Source organism: Tiliqua scincoides, chromosome 1 (genome assembly GCF_035046505.1).
Source record: "Tiliqua scincoides isolate rTilSci1 chromosome 1, rTilSci1.hap2, whole genome shotgun sequence".
NCBI lineage: Eukaryota > Metazoa > Chordata > Lepidosauria > Squamata > Scincidae > Tiliqua > Tiliqua scincoides.
The window spans coordinates 41651336-41666954 of record NC_089821.1 but is presented as its reverse complement, the minus strand read 5'-3'; the positions used below and the strand labels follow the sequence as shown (position 1 = coordinate 41666954).

Sequence of the window (15619 nt, the reverse complement as noted above, 5' to 3'; positions counted from 1 at the left end):
AGACGTAGCTTATCTCTGAATGCCTGATGGAAGGGAGTGGCAATAGGGCAGTGATGGTGAACCTTTTAGAGACTGAGTGCCCAAACTTCAACCCAAAACCCACTTATGTATTGCGAAGTGCCAACATGGCAATTTAACCTGAATACTGAGGTTTTAGTTTAGAAAAAACAACTCATACATTAACATCTTTTGTCTTTAAAGAAGAGCTTTCAATGATACAACTTTTTATTGAAAGGTCAAAGTTTGCATTTGGCCTGCTTTTGAACCATTAAAGTGATTTTTGCTGTTGTATGCATGCTGATAATTTGTCTAACCTTGGCTCATACTTTGTAAGTTTGAGAGCAACACATGCAGCACTCAGGTCATCTGTTAGTCTGTTTCTGGTGTCAGATTTGATATTATTCAAAGCTGAAAACAGTTGCTCACAAGCATAAGATGATCCAAACAAAGCAATCCCAAGTACTTTCATTGACTTAAAGTTATTTGGCAGAGAATTCCACACTTTAAGGATTTCATTTTCAGAACTAACTGTGCTGTCCTTTGTCATCCCTTCTATCTTCTCAAGTGTTTCACACAGGTAAAGAGGGTACACAGTTGCTCTCCCCTACTTTAAAAGATGATTGGATTGCCCAGGATCCAATTAGACAAGGTTAAACATAAGGAAGTTACCAAAGTTACACTGAATAAGAAGGACATTTCCACTCACTAGGGAGAAATGAACCTTAGCAAGTGTAGTGTAGTGACTAAGAGATGTCAACTATCTGCAACAGGAGGATAATAGTGGCTATCTGCAACAGGAGGATAATAATACTGACCTGCCTGAGAGTTATTGCAGGTATGGACAAGACAATGCCAGGGCAGCATTTTTGAAGTGCTGCATTAATACTTAATAATACTTAGTACCACCCCCTGTATAAATACAACAGCAAAGGAATAGGGCAGCAGGCCCAACTGAACAGGAAATGTGCAGAGTGATCCTGTGACACTTTACTCAGAATTCAGTTTACATTGAAAAAAGGCTTACTTCTGAGAAAGCCTGCACCAGATTCACACCCAAGTGAAAGAGGGGTGGGGGTGGAATGAGGACAACTACAGACTTGGGGCCCAATCCTATCCAATTTTCCAGTGCTGCTGCTGCTGTGCCAATGAAGTATGCACTGCTTCCTGTGGTGGGGAGGCAGTAACAGAAGTCTCCTTAATGTATGGGAACATTTGGTCCATTACCTTGGGATGCACTGGTGCTGGAAAGTTGGGTAGGATTGGGCTCTCAGGGCCTGTCTACTCAGAAGTAAGCCCCATTATAGTCAGTGGGGCTTACTCCCAGGAAAGTGTGGACAGAACTGCAGCCTCAGAGCTCAAGCCTATGCCTGTCTACTCAGAGTAAGCCCCATTATAGTCAGTGGGGATTACTCCCCACTGTGGACAGTGTGGACAGGACTGCAGCCTCAGCAATCAAGCCTATACCTGTCTACTCAGAAGTATGCCCCTTTATAGTCAGTGGGACTTACTCCCAGGAAAGTGTGGACAGGACTGCAGCCTGAAGCTTCCACCTGATGCCCAGTTTGCAGGGATGAAGCCCCCAGGCAGCTAGTGAATGTGCCCAGGACAGAGAGACCAAGAGCGACTGAGGAGCGGCGACCCAGCTTCGATGGCGATGATGTGCTCCCAGATCTACGTGCTGGATTGCCACCCAGATGGCCAAATGCTGCTGCTAGTTCATGGCGGGGGCAGGCGCTCCCACGACCACCCCGCCTGCAGACCCACCAAGGCAGCCAATAGCAGCCCCTAACAGCCAGCCACTCAGCCCGGCAGCCAGCACGCGCCAAGCCCAGCGCTGTCAGTTCATCCCCGCTGGCCAAGGAAGCCCGGGGGCACAGGAGGGGGCTGGGCGCAGAGGCCACCCCCATGGAGAGCCGCCGCCGCCCGCCCCTCGCAATCAACACCCCACCCCGCTGGTGGCGCGCCCGGCACCCTCACAAAAACCCAGCCCCGTGGCTTTCTGGGGCTTCAAACTCAGAGTTGAAACTCTGTGCTAGGGCGACGGCGGGCATGCCCATAGAAAGGGCTTTGAGTGCCCTCTGTGGCACGCGTGCCATAGGTTCGCCATCACTGCAATAGGGTATAAGTATCTGGTGGATATCATTGCGCAATACAGGAAGCTGGACTAGATGAGGCCTTGGCCTGCAGAATTTTTTTTTTACACCAATGCTCACTGTAGTGTCATTGCTATTTGCATTTCCATTATGGCCTCTTCTCTTTTATCATATGGAGTCCAAAGCACATGATGTCTGCTTGGATTAACTGAGAAGACAAAGTATGCATAAAATCACTTCTCCATCAGTAGCATTCAACCTCTTCAGGAGTGACATGCACAAACTACATAATAGCCCTCAAAAATATCACACAATAGCTCAGAAAAAAAAACCCAGACACTTGAGGATCACTTGAAACTCATCTGAGAGAGGAGGCACTAAGGCCCCAATTCAGCAAGTGATTTAAGCATGTTTCATTTCATAGAATAACCGCAAACCTTAGGTAGTGACTGTGGTGCTCTGTGGATATTGATGAGCTTGCACAGCCACCATGTGGATGTGTTCTCCACAGCTATTTCCTCCCCCCCCCCCCACACACACACACTCACACAGGTCCATTAAATAGACTGCTAGATTCTGCTTAGAAAGCTCAGCAAATGGAAGCACTGAATTATAACTGCTGAAATTGGAGAACGAACACTAATATATCAATGTAGGGAAAATTCTTTCAGGATTTTTTAACCACACCAAGTAATCCACAATTCACTTTCAAGTCAGTGTACTTGCACTTAAGTAAGCTCAGGACAACTGGGACTTCAGTAGAACTAAACCAATTGTACAATAATTGTCTTAAGTGGTTTGTGGAGCCTTTTGATTGATGGCTGGAACTTCAGATTTATTATCTAAGGTGCTTTTGCACAGGAAATGTGATACTCCATCATCTAATCTGTGAACTTCTGATAGTCTGTGGAGGGCTACAAAGGGTTGCAGTGCTGACTTTGGCGGAAACAATTTGGGTTCCTATCTGTTTCCCAAACCCAGTGCTCAGGACATGCTATTTCTCTGTATTGTGGTTACCACATATCCACAATCAGAGAACTAAAGGCCCAATCATATACCCTCCCAGTGCTGGTGCTGAACTCTAGGTGCCATAAATGTGTCTTAAAGCACAGGACTAATGGCACTGGGTGAGCAAGGAGTGCCAATGTTGGGCCCAAAGATGGGAGGACGATGCCTACAGGAAAGTCCAACACCACAGGCGGCCTGGGGTTTCTGGGTGGGAGGGGAGGTGTTTCATTGCAGGGGAGGGTGGGGCGTTGGAGGAAACAGGGCAGGAGGGGGGGTGGGATTGATGGAGCCCTGCTCTGTTGGATTCTATGCTCCATGTCAGGCCAAAAAGCCTGACACAAAGCTCCTCCAGTCTGCGCTGGCAAAATAGCCAGCGCAGTATGGAGGAAACCCATTGCTGCCCCTGCTACTTACTCAGGGGAAGGGAATGAAAATCCCCTTCCCCTGAGGAGACCTCTGGCAGCCCCAGTAAGGCCGCTGGATCCCGCAGTCACCATTTTAATGCCGCCGCACCCGGCACCGCTGCCACCCTTAGGACTGTGCTGCCCCTACACTGATGTTCTTAATTCTTTTCAGCCAAATATTTTTATTTTTGATGGCATACCATTCACACTAAGTGTGATCAGAGCGGATATATAAGACTATGCAGTGTCACTGGTGTTCACTATCAGTAGTGTTGTCTGATTGACTGTGTCTAGGCAAAGTGCTGGCAAATGTAACCCATATTGACAGAAAAATACTGCATTGGAGGATCTGATGTAGCAACAGCCTTGTTACTGGCAAAAAATACTGTCTGTATCCTAGAGCTGTCCAGAGAAGTACCCGGGAATGAAGACTGAATGGCTTGAGTTTCTTTTTCCATACTTTTCGCTCTCATCTGAAGCATGGCAGTCACTGAACTGATCATGGTCAACTCATCTGATCATGTCTGCTCACTGAACAAGATGCGGAGCACAAATTCATGCTTCCTTTCCGCCTTCTCTCTGGAATCTCTCTCTGGAATCTCTCTCTGGAATATCTCTCTGAAGAGCCTTTCTAAAAGACTAGTTTTAGATATTACCCAGTGTGAAGGCCTTTAAGTAGCTATTATTCATGGTGATGGTAGAACAATATCTGAGAAGCTTGTTGCATGCACAGCCCTCAGAGTGCATAGTGTCTACTTGCCAGTGTTGTCACTGGTTGGGCAGATTATGCACACAATAGGAGATGTTCACACAGTAAGAATCTCTTACATATAACTCTTCCTGTATCCAACTCTACCCGACACAACCTGCTCCTGAGGTGAAAAAACCAGGCCTTCAATGACAAGCATTAGATATTATGAGTAACAATATCAACTAAACAACAGAAGGTATACTGTATGTAGTGCCTTTCTTCACCATCAGTTGTTAGCATCAGTTATGAAACAGCTTGCAACTTATAAGCCAACATGAAATCATCCACACTATGACCTGCCCTGTTCAAAGAGCAGTGCGTTATTTTATGAATAGCAACTCAATGTTATTCTGCCAGCCCAGGCTGAGCAGAATTTGTCTGAGCACCAGTGGTGAAAGCACAACATTGTTAACTTGTGAACTGCACTTCAGTGTGTGACATGACATGCCTGAAAAGTCACACTTGGAATCAATATGCAATTATAAAATAGCTCTGATTTTAAAAACAGAACTCTATCTAAAATATATCACAAGACAAAACCAAGATTTATTTAGTTCAGCATCCCACAGATGCCTTCAGGTAGCCCATAAGCAGGAAATGAAGGCACCTGTTCTCCCCCACCATTATCCTCAACCAACTGCCATTTTGTGCTGTGGTTCCTTCTGAATCTGGAACAGGGGTGTCCAAAGTTTGTGGCAGGAACACCACATCATCTCGCTGACACTGTGACAGGGGCTGAGGAAAAAAAGAATTAATTTACATTTAAAATTTGAATAAATGTACATAAATTTACATAAATGAATATATTAAAGATGAACTTATATGAATGAATGATATCTTGCAATAGCTCAAGGCCTATAAAAAGCCTTGTACACAGCAAGGCTGGCCTTTGCTGTCGCTGCTGCTTCACAGATGTGAAACAGCAAGCAGTGAAGGGAGCCCTCATCCCACAGCTCACAACAGTCACCCTCACTCTGAGAGCATTGTGTCAGGCCAGCATGGGCTCCAGGAAGTCTCTAGAGTACCAGAGGCTTATTGGAGACTGGGGGCTCCCTGTGGACGGCAAATGGCCCTCAGGCCGGGGTTTGGTCACCCCTGATCTAGCGGTTCTATTTAAGCTATTAGTCATAGACCTACCCTCCAAGAAATTGCCTAATCTTTTAAGCCAAGCCAGTAAGCAACACCACATCTTGAAGTGGTAGATTTCACAAATTAATTATGTGACTAAGGGTGTAATCCAAACCTATGCTGGAACAGGCAAGCCAGGAGGCTTGCGCTGTATCCAGCACAGGACTGTGCCCAGTAGCGGCTTAGCCAGAGGAAAGGGGAAACTCTTCCCCTTACCCCTGCTGGCCCCAATAGGATTTGCACCACCTCCTGAGGTGGCACAAGTCCAAGGAGAGCGGAGCGGCTTGAAGCCACTTCGCTCTCCCTAGGGACAGGGGTTGGGATCCAGGCTAACTGCCAGATCCCAGCCCCACCTCCGGCTCCCCATGAACCAGGGCCACCCATCGCCCTCCCTCCCCCTGCCCAGGAACACCTCCCTCCCTCCCCCTCCCTGCTTCCCCCACGCCTACCTGTCACCCTTGTGTTGGCTCATGCGAGCCTACACAAACAGCTGGGAGGAAGCCGGCACAGGGGTCTCAGTCGGCCTCCACAGGCCGGCGCTTCTGGGAGTGCAGGCCTGGCTTCCTCCCAAGGAGGCACAAACATGCTTTACAACATGTTTGCAACCCTCCCAGGCCAACCCAAGGGACTAGGGCCAGCCAAAGTCAATGTTTGGATTGCACCCATAGGGCACAATCCTAAACCCCGGGTTAGGCCAGCACAAATCACTTGCGCTGACCCAGAGTTGTGCTGGCCTCCCTATGCTGGATCCAAGCCTGGTGGGGTAAGTTTGCATCAGCCAAGCGGGATGGGGGGGTGGGGAGGGCAGGAGGAGGCAGGGAGGAGGCATTTCAGGGCAGGGGGAGAGCGGGCCGCAGGCATTCCTGGGAGTGAGCAGGCAGGGAATGGGAGGCGGGGCCAGGCAGTTATGCTGGATCCTGATCCCCATTCCTGGGCAGCGTGGAACAGTCTCTGGCTGCTCCATTCTTCTCAGATCTGTGCCACCTCCTGAGGTGGTGCAAGATCCATTGGGGCCAATGCAGCGTGACACGGGGTAAGGGGAAAGTTTTCCCCTTGCCTCGGGTTGCGGCACTTCTGGCCCCAAACTTGCGCTGGATGCAGCACAGGCCTGCTGGCCTATCTCAAGTTAGGATTGCACTGTAACAAAGTTTCTTATTAAAGGAGGCAAGGTATTTCAACCTGTGCTTAACAGCAGTCAATTATAACAGTTCTTTAGTATACCAGGGAATGTCATTTAACCAAAAGAGAAGCTAGTTCTAGAAAGTCTTGCTTTATAGAAAGTGAACAAGAGGGCTGGTGGTGAACTGATCATGAGAAAAAAAAAATGTGACTGTTGGAATATTTAGGGCTGGACAACCATATGACCTGCAGTCTTGGATCTCTGACTTGGGGTGTTAAGTTTCCATTCTCCTGAGAGTATGTACAAATTGAGTATTACAGTCCTGTCCTACACTGTCATAAAATATCTATGTCTGATATCCTTGAACATGAAAGCTGGAATCCCTTTTAAGCCTGACTAAAATAATATGTTGTTACATATTGTTGTTACATGGTCAGGCTGTTGAATACTTGGATAAGCCTGCAGTAGTTTATGAAAGGGAGAGGTATGTGGCTGGCTATGGCACTTCAAGACTACCAACAAGCTTAGCTGAGAGGTTTCGCTTTACATAGCAGTTGTAGAGATAGAACTGTAAATAAAAAGTATGAAGCCAGCAGAAATACAATAACTAGAAAGTAAGACTTAGGGCACAAGCCTAGTCAGGTCTACTCAGACACATGTCCTATTTTGTTCAATGAGGCTTACTATCAGGAAAGTGTGGTTAGGATTGCAGCCTTAATCTTGGAGGAGATTCAGGTCTCCCAGATACATCAACAAGCCAAAAACAGAGAGGACAATAGAAAAGTGTTATTAAATTAGCAAAGTTGAATATCAATTTGAAAAGCAGTCTAGAGAAAAATCAAACTTCTGTTTGATGGAAATTGATGGGTTGGTATGTCCCCACAGACCAAACTCCCATCTTTACTGGGAAGAAGACTCAGTGTGCTGTTCAGGCAAGTGTATGGAAATGGGAAAGCCAAGTTTGAATCTCTACTTTACCAATGAAGTTGCCTAGTCCAATCATTAGTCCATCTAGCCCAGTATTTTCTACTCTGAGTAGTAGTGGCTCTCCACTGAGTCCTTTCCCAGGCCTTGCTGCCTGGTTGAATCTGTTTGAACCTGGGGTTTTTTCCATGCTTGTGCTCTGCCACTGAGACATGACTCTTCCTTAGGTCATCTTTGGCCCAACTTGAAGCCCAGTACTGTACAGTACTTTGTACTGTACTTTTACTTTGTACTGTATAAACATGGGGACCAGAGAAACCAGAACTAGAGTGATCAAGACTCTAAGAGCTGATGGACTGCTCAGACGACCACTGTGACCATAGTTTCAGTGTGTATTCATTAACCACTGAAATAATGATAATGTTTATGCTGCCAAGAGGCACAGTGGCTATCCATGTTGTGAAATCAAATTTCAAAAACCACTAGAACAATTCCCTCCCCCCCTCCATTTAGGTCTTGTGACTTGAGAAAAGCAACTTCTTTGAGGAAGTCGCTATGTGATTGCCCTGCAGCCAATGCTAGCTACTTGTGTGAATCTGAACTCATTCTCAAAAACATAAACCATAACCCATAAAAAGAAGATTTCACAGAGAAGGAAGTTAATAGAAGCCGTTTCCATCTGTGACCCTCTCTCACAGGCTGTGCGGGCATTGTTACCTCTTTCTCAATCAAAGTCGGGTTAGAAGAAGCGCTGCCTACTGTAAGCTAGCGTTACTAAAGAATAGCAGGATGTCAGCTAGTAACCTCAGAAAACCTGTCACTGTGCTGAGAAATGCCTGCGGTAGCCCTGACAGCCAGACCAAAGCAAAGCTTTTGGGGGGGAAAGATAAAAAGAACATGCAGTGCAGCTTCTGCATAGCAATGTATGCCATCCTGGTTACTGTCCAGTGCAACGAAATGAATTCCAGGAATGCTGCATCCTGACTGTATCTGGTGGAAAAATAATACCATATGTTCTCTAAGAAGACAAGACATCAAAGCTTTTATTATTATTATTATTATTTTTAAATATTAGGGCAGAGCTGTAGCCATAGAAGTGGAGGCCTGTGTTGTGCAGGAACCTGTCACTCTTAGGGATATTCCAAGATTCTTCCCTGGATTTTCAGTGTCGGTTTTTAAAAAAGCAAGTTTCTAGTCCTTTTTTATTTGTGAAAATATATATATGTAAAAGCACATGTGATATTCCACTCAGTTGCTCACTAAGAAGTAAACCTAATCCTGGCATGCTGTGTTTTGGTCAACGTGTGCAAAGGATTCTGGGGTGATTAACTTGGACATCTGGCACATATTTTTAATTTTTTTTTTAAAGTGCTGTTTTGATAACTTTAATTTAAATGGACAAAGTAGTGCTTTTTTTAACCTGTTGGTTGAGGAAGAAAGAACACACCCAAAACCTGTGAGAGAGGGTCACAGATGGAAACAGTTTCTATTAATTTTTAAATCCCCCTACATGAATGTAGGTTTATTTAGATTTATAGAGTTTCACATTGATGTACGATATCCTCCATTCTACCCCTTGCCTCGTACCACCAAATACTTCTGCTTAAAAATCTGTCCTGGTTTGGTGGTAGGGAAAAGTAATAACCGTATCTTATTAATTCGCATGCTCAAGGTTGGCTGTGTCTCTTTCCTAACAAAAAGCCATGATGGGGGGAGTCACAAACCATATTGGGACATAGCTCTTTCCCCTATGCTATTATTCACTCTTTAGACTGCTATTTGCAGGGGCAAATGGGAGTTTGGGGGGGGGGTGATTTTTCAACAGGGAAGCAGAAGAGCCCAAAAGGGTTAAACTCTTTTTCATATGCCACAGATGCAGTCTACAGTTGAGCCCCCACTGAACTGCTTTTTCTTAAGAAAGAAATGTGATCAAACTTTAAGTGTGCTAATTGAAAATACCTTTAACATAACAAATAGTTTTGTCCCCAGAGTCAATTTGGACATTACAAGAGATCTTAAAGAAGCATGTATTTTCTTTCTTGTGATGTGATGTAAGCAGAATAAACATTTTTACCAGGGGGTTGCATACTAGAGGCAGATCTGCTTAGGTCAGGCATGCTGCCTCCTTTTTTATAAAGTGGGTGAATAGCAGATATAAACACAGAACTTGCAGTGGGACTTGCTGGCAAAACAATCAAAATTGGATATTGCCTCCAAAGCAAATCAAACACAGCTGGAGTGTTTACCAACATATCTGTAAGACATCTCTTAAAAATAAGGTACCTATCTGCCAGATCTTTATTTTCCTTTCTTTGAAATTGTCATGAAGCTTTGACTCCAGATAAGAGAACTATAATGAAATAAAAGAAACATTGTTTAGCTGTCAAAATGAATTTGATGTGTGACATGTATAGGAGGGAGGGGAAGGCAGGATGGTGGGTTCCTGAAATTTGTGTAAGATGGGAAAAATCTTATTTTGAACCTGTGCATTTTAAATCAAAGTTAGTCCTTCAGATATGATAGAAACAAACAATTCTTTCATTTGTTTCATTGCTTCGTGGTTACATAAAAGTCAAAGGGGGGCTGCTTGCTTATTGATTAGAATGACCTAAATAGTGTAAAAGTATTTGACATTTTTGCTACCTGTCTGAAGAAAAATGTTGACTTTAAGCTTTATCCTATATTACTGTCAAAGTATTTACAGAATAAAACAATGAGAAGAAATAAGTGTACAGAGATGAAATGGTCTGATTTCCCTTCTCCGTGAAGATCATACATGTGCGTCAGATAACATCAACAAAATACAAGCAGCTTTACAATTCTGGCAGAGAGTGCATGTTTGTTATACAAATACATGTTGTAATTTGTTGTGGGGTGTAAGGTCAAGTCCCTCCTGCCCAGTTCAAGGCCCCAAATCACTTTGCAAGGGCTGAGACAATGTACACGGCAGCTACTACCAGCCACTGCATTCTCCCGTCCCAAATTCCTGCTATGTAAACTAGCTTGGAACTTTTGCCATAAGAATAGAGTACAGATACACGATGAATCCATAAATGTAGGTATCGTCCTTGATCCCAGGATATTTCCCTGCCCCCCCCCCAATAGCTTATTGCTTGTTTCAGGCATTGTTTTACCACCGCATTGAAGACCCAGCTTCAATTACCTTACAGAGGTTGTGCTTCTCCACCTGGCAAATAGACTTTGTGCCTGTCAATGCTTTGGGATAGGGCTTTTCAGACTGGGGCATCACAACGCCCCAGCCTGTGGCCCTGGCTTGTTTCCCTTTAAGTGGCAGGGGCAGCCAGGAGGCAGGGAGGAGGCAGCGGGGTAATCCCCAGGATCACACCCCTCAGGGGGGCTGCAGGGGCTTCGGTGCACTTACCAGAGCCTCTGGCAGCCTCCTGGGGGGGCAGGGAGCCCTGCATGACTGCCTGCAGGGCTCCCTGATACTTCAAAAGTGAAAGTGGAGCAATCACACTGCACTTCTGACTGCAGCCTAGGATTCTTAAAAATTTTCCTGCTTGATGATGTCACTTCCAGTCATGACATCACTTTCGGTGGGTTGTGACAGATTCTCATTCTAAAAAGTGGGTCCAGGTGCTAAATGTGTGAGAACCACTGCTTTAAACCATTGTATAGAAGAGGGAATTTTGGCAGGTGCAGCTTTTTAAACCCTTCCAGGTTGGGCCGCAGCTGCCAAAATTCCCTGTAATACAATGGTTAAAAGTATAGGCACGCTGTGTATCTGTCCTCCGTTGTATCGGGTAACCCAGCCTTTGTCTCTAGCATCAGTGGTTTCCAGTCTCCCATCTAGAGCAAAACAAAAGCTGAACCTGCTTAGCTTTTCCAGGCAAAGCCACAGCCTCCAGACCACAATTCTTTGCTCACTTTTTTCCTCTGGCCCTTTTTTTGCAAGCAGGATTCTAGCTGCAGGCAGAATCATGGATGATTGGACTGTTGGACCAGTGAGGGTGGAAGGGGCAGCTGTGAGTTACCTGAGTAAGCTCTCAGGACTAGGTTCCACTCTTCCTCTTGCCTCACTACATCAGAGACAACCAAAAAAAAACCCAGCAGGGACGTGTTCACAATACTGTCATGGAACATAAAAAATGATTTATGAAATACAAAAGCTACAATTCCACAAATATTTAAGCATACTTAAGCCCCTTGATTTCAACATAGTTAAGCATGCTTAACTCTGATGGATGGTGCCCATAAGTGCCAAACTATTTGGAAAAACAACAACATTAAAATCAGTATGATCATCAAATGTAAAAACATTTATTTTGATGTAATGATTGTGTTATCATTAGGAAAAAAAGAAAAAGACGGCACACTGATTTATTAGAAGGGTGAGTTCACTAATGATTAAAAAAAAACCTTAATATGTTTTTTGTTCATTTGTTTTATTTTTTTCCCTTTCCCCCCTAAATGTTTGTGTATCTTCGGCTTCAGCTCTTATCTAACTTTGCTGAAACTGGAAGGTTTTTCTCAGTAGACAAATTGTGATTTGACAAGATTCTTCGTAATTTAAATAGGGTGGCCTTTGCTGTATTTGTCAGCATTTTAAAAGATGCTAGGGCAGTCTGAAGATAAAAATCTCTGCCCTTTGTGTTGCATTAATAGAATGCGTAAGTGTTTTCTACAACCTGATCTTATGCACGTTCACTTGGATGTGAAGTCCCACTGACTTCAGTGGTGCTGCTTGCTCCCAAGTTAAGCATGCACAGGATCACCGCCGAAACATTATAAGAGCAAAGCTCCTGTTTTGGATTCCTTGAGAGCCGACAGGTGAGTCTGTAACTTCTTCAGGCACATGGTCCAAAACAACAAACACTCAAGGCCCTTTTGACTTGAGGGAGGGCACTTGGTGGCTAATATTTTGAGAACGCCATTGTCTTCTGTAATTTGCCCTGGTGTATATTTTGGAAGAGAAATGTTGTCAAGAATTATTTAATTAGAATGTGAGGAAGAAAAATGTTATTCAGTGGCTGTGAGACCCTAAGAATAAGAAGGAAGGAGGTGGGGGGAGATGTGCAGAAAGGTTAAAATAGAGACTTGCATTGTTTGCAAAAAGCCTGCTGTTCCCTTTATGTCTAACTGATCTGTGCCAGAAGCCCTCTTGAATTTCTACAAGAATAGAGCTTCAGATCATCTGCATTCAGTGCCAGAGTCACGGCCCTGGAACCGATAATTGCCTCTGACAGGATTTAATTACCTTCTCCAGGACCTTTTCTCTGTTTGATTGGAGACCACCCCCTGCCTCCGATCAAATCAGACAGTAATAACACACTGAAGCACAGCAGCCAATCACGAGTCAAGTCTGAACAGTGACCTTGCTGAGTAGAAGCTGATTGGCGGTGTCAGCCTTGTCAACTGTGTCAGTGAACCATCAGACAAGAAAGGGGGAGAGAGGGAGAGGGAGAAAAAGGGAGCCTGAGCAGAAGATAAGAGAACAGCATTAATGCTAATGGAGTCTGTCAGCATGCGCGGCTCGAGGTTGCATTTCAAGTGTGGCGAGCCACAAGAACCAAAATTATGGCAAATCGCATGCAAACCCAGAACGGTCGGAAATATATACATATATTTTAAGCGGTGGGAACATATCGGAGCATGAATGCACCTGCAGCATGGCTAAAATAAAAAAGATCCATGTCAGTGATATGAGAGAATCATTTTCCCGAGAAGGTTCACCTCTTGCAGAATATTCTGAGTGAATTTCCTAGTTTGAAATCACCACCGTTGTACTGGGGGAAACACAGTCATACTTGATAAAGCACTCTGAGAGCTTGTATTTTTAACATTTATCTGACATGTGCTTGGAGGGCTGCAGTGATTGTGCCCATTTTAATATAGATGCCACAGGTGCTGAGACCTTATGAGAGGGAATGAGGCATTCATTCAGAAGCAATTCATTGATTTACAGAAGGAATAATTAAATATGAATGCTTTCTTAAGACTGTGGAACTGTAGGCATGGATTGGTCCCCAAAAGTGCTTGGACTGCCACTGAAAGTGCAGCTACATAACCATGTAGCACATGCTAATGCTTATTAACTGTACATTGATGTTGGTGTTTTGTGTGTTGTGCCACGTGAATGTTCAGCCTGTGTTGTGCTAGAGACCATCTTCATTTTTTGGTGGCATGCAGATGCTTTGCTCTGATTGATTTCTGGTGTGCACATAATATGTGTGTGTGCATTACATGTTCCCTGTTTCCTATATCTGAAACTGTGGAGTGTCTACTGCTATTGCCACAACCATCAGCGTTGCACTTTTGGTCAGGGGAATGTTATTGCTGTTCAAGAATACAGCAGGACCCCAATGTTCCAGCAGTTGTTCTGGTACGTACCCTGGAAATTTTTGACTCAGAAGTCTTTAGTGAAAGCAGATCCCTTCTTTCTTTGCCTAAGGCTCCTGTGAAGGGGACAGTGGTCTCCTGTTGAGGGCATCATTTTGTTGACAAAGAGACAACACACCCAGTTCAGAGTTTAAGAGTTCCTGATTTGTCCACAAAGTTATGAAATGCTGGAGCAATGCCTGTTGCTAGATGGAGGGGAAAACAAGCAGGGGCAATTACATGACAGGGGCAATTACATGAGGTTACGTTCTTAATGCCATGCATGAAAACTGGGTAGCTACTTCTTACATAGATGAAAACATGAATATAAATGATGAACTTCAACAAAGAGCAGTAGCTCAATATGGTTATGAGCAGCTGTGCAACTGCATTGTTCTTTAAGGAACTCAGAGTGATGGAACCTGAGGACACCCTCCCCCCCCCCCCCCACGAAGAAGGTCTATGAAACCAGTTCCATGTTCATTGTAATAGTAGGGTGTTCCCCATGACCATCTTCTTTTAAATGAAATAATACAAAACCCCAGTCATGTTGCTATGTCACAGTCATGCATTGTTGGGGCAAGGCCATTGCCTTATTTATTGGTACAAAACATGGCAGAAACTAAGGGGCACTCTGGATAGCTACCCCTGTTGGCAAGGTAAGAGAAGCTTACTTTGGTGGCAGTGAATTGCAGCAGCGCTCAGTGCTCAGTGGCTGCCAGCTTCTAAAACTGAAAAGTTCCCATAAGCAAATAAGATTGCTCTGTTCTGATAGCAGAATACTGTTGAGTTTACAATTACTGTAGGCTCTCCTGTACTGCCAGTCTAGGTTGCACTTGCTGCCTGTTTGTTGCATGCTACGTTCCAACTTGCGCAAGCTGAGCTGAGTGTGAAACTAATGAATATCTTTACATCATTCAAAGCTCCCCCCCCCCGCCAACAAAGACCTGATTTCTTCCTGAATTAAGGAGCAATAGTGCAGTCCTCAAACAGCAAATAGAATCTGCACAGAGTCACAGAAAAAGGAGGAAAGCGATGCTAAGATTCTGGACTACTTCTTCAGTGGGGGAAAGCTGGGTTGAAAAGCATAATGAGGGCTGAATTAGTAGTGCACAGATGTTGCATTGTGTGCACTGATTTCTGCACAGATTTTGTACCTGGCACACCCTCTGCACACACAAACCAACTGCTAAATGTGTGGGCGCTGAACTCTTGTAGCAGCCTCTTTTGTAAAACAGTGCTTGTATCTCATGCTTATATACCAGTTCTGCACATGTCAATGCATGAATCAAGGCCAAGGTTTATATCATCCCAGTTCTGAGATACTGGTAGTGATATCTTAAGTTTAACTCATACTCAAATATCATGATTTTAAGAATTACATTTTTGGCCAAATACTTTTGGGCAGTGGTAGTTGCCTGTACTGAGCAAGGGGTTGGATGAGTTGACCTCGAAGGACCCTTCCAATGCTATCATTCTACGATTCTACTGTACTGAGATGTGGAAAGTTATTTATTTATTTACTTCATTTATACCCCGTCTTTCTCCCCAAAGGGACCCAAGGCAGAAAGAAAACTAAACTGAAGAAAAAGACCTGCTTGAAAATATCGATCATGTTCAATATTTTTAAAGACTTGAATGATAGAGAAGAAAAAAGATTCCCAAGTGAGCAAGTACAGACCCTTTAGAACTATTTCCAACCATGCAGTGATCACTGGAGGGAAAGAAAAAAAATCTGTATAATAGAATTCAAAATGATATTGAAGATTAGGAAATTGTATTTCATAATTACACAGAGGGACAGCCTAGTTACTGGTGTCCTTCATTGGCTTGGATGAAGCTGCTTGGAAGG

General features: G+C 44.3%; 1 long non-coding RNA gene across 1 annotated transcript; it reads right to left on the bottom strand.

Annotated features, from left to right (window-relative positions):
• Window positions 1-4780: 4780 nt before the first annotated feature.
• Window positions 4781-12698, bottom strand: LOC136661017 (uncharacterized). The gene is made up of 3 exons (XR_010794935.1): window positions 12647-12698; window positions 9712-9778; window positions 4781-4991 (listed from the first exon to the last, which is right to left on the bottom strand). It is a non-coding gene; the product is annotated as an uncharacterized lncRNA (long non-coding RNA).
• Window positions 12699-15619: the final 2921 nt, after the last annotated feature.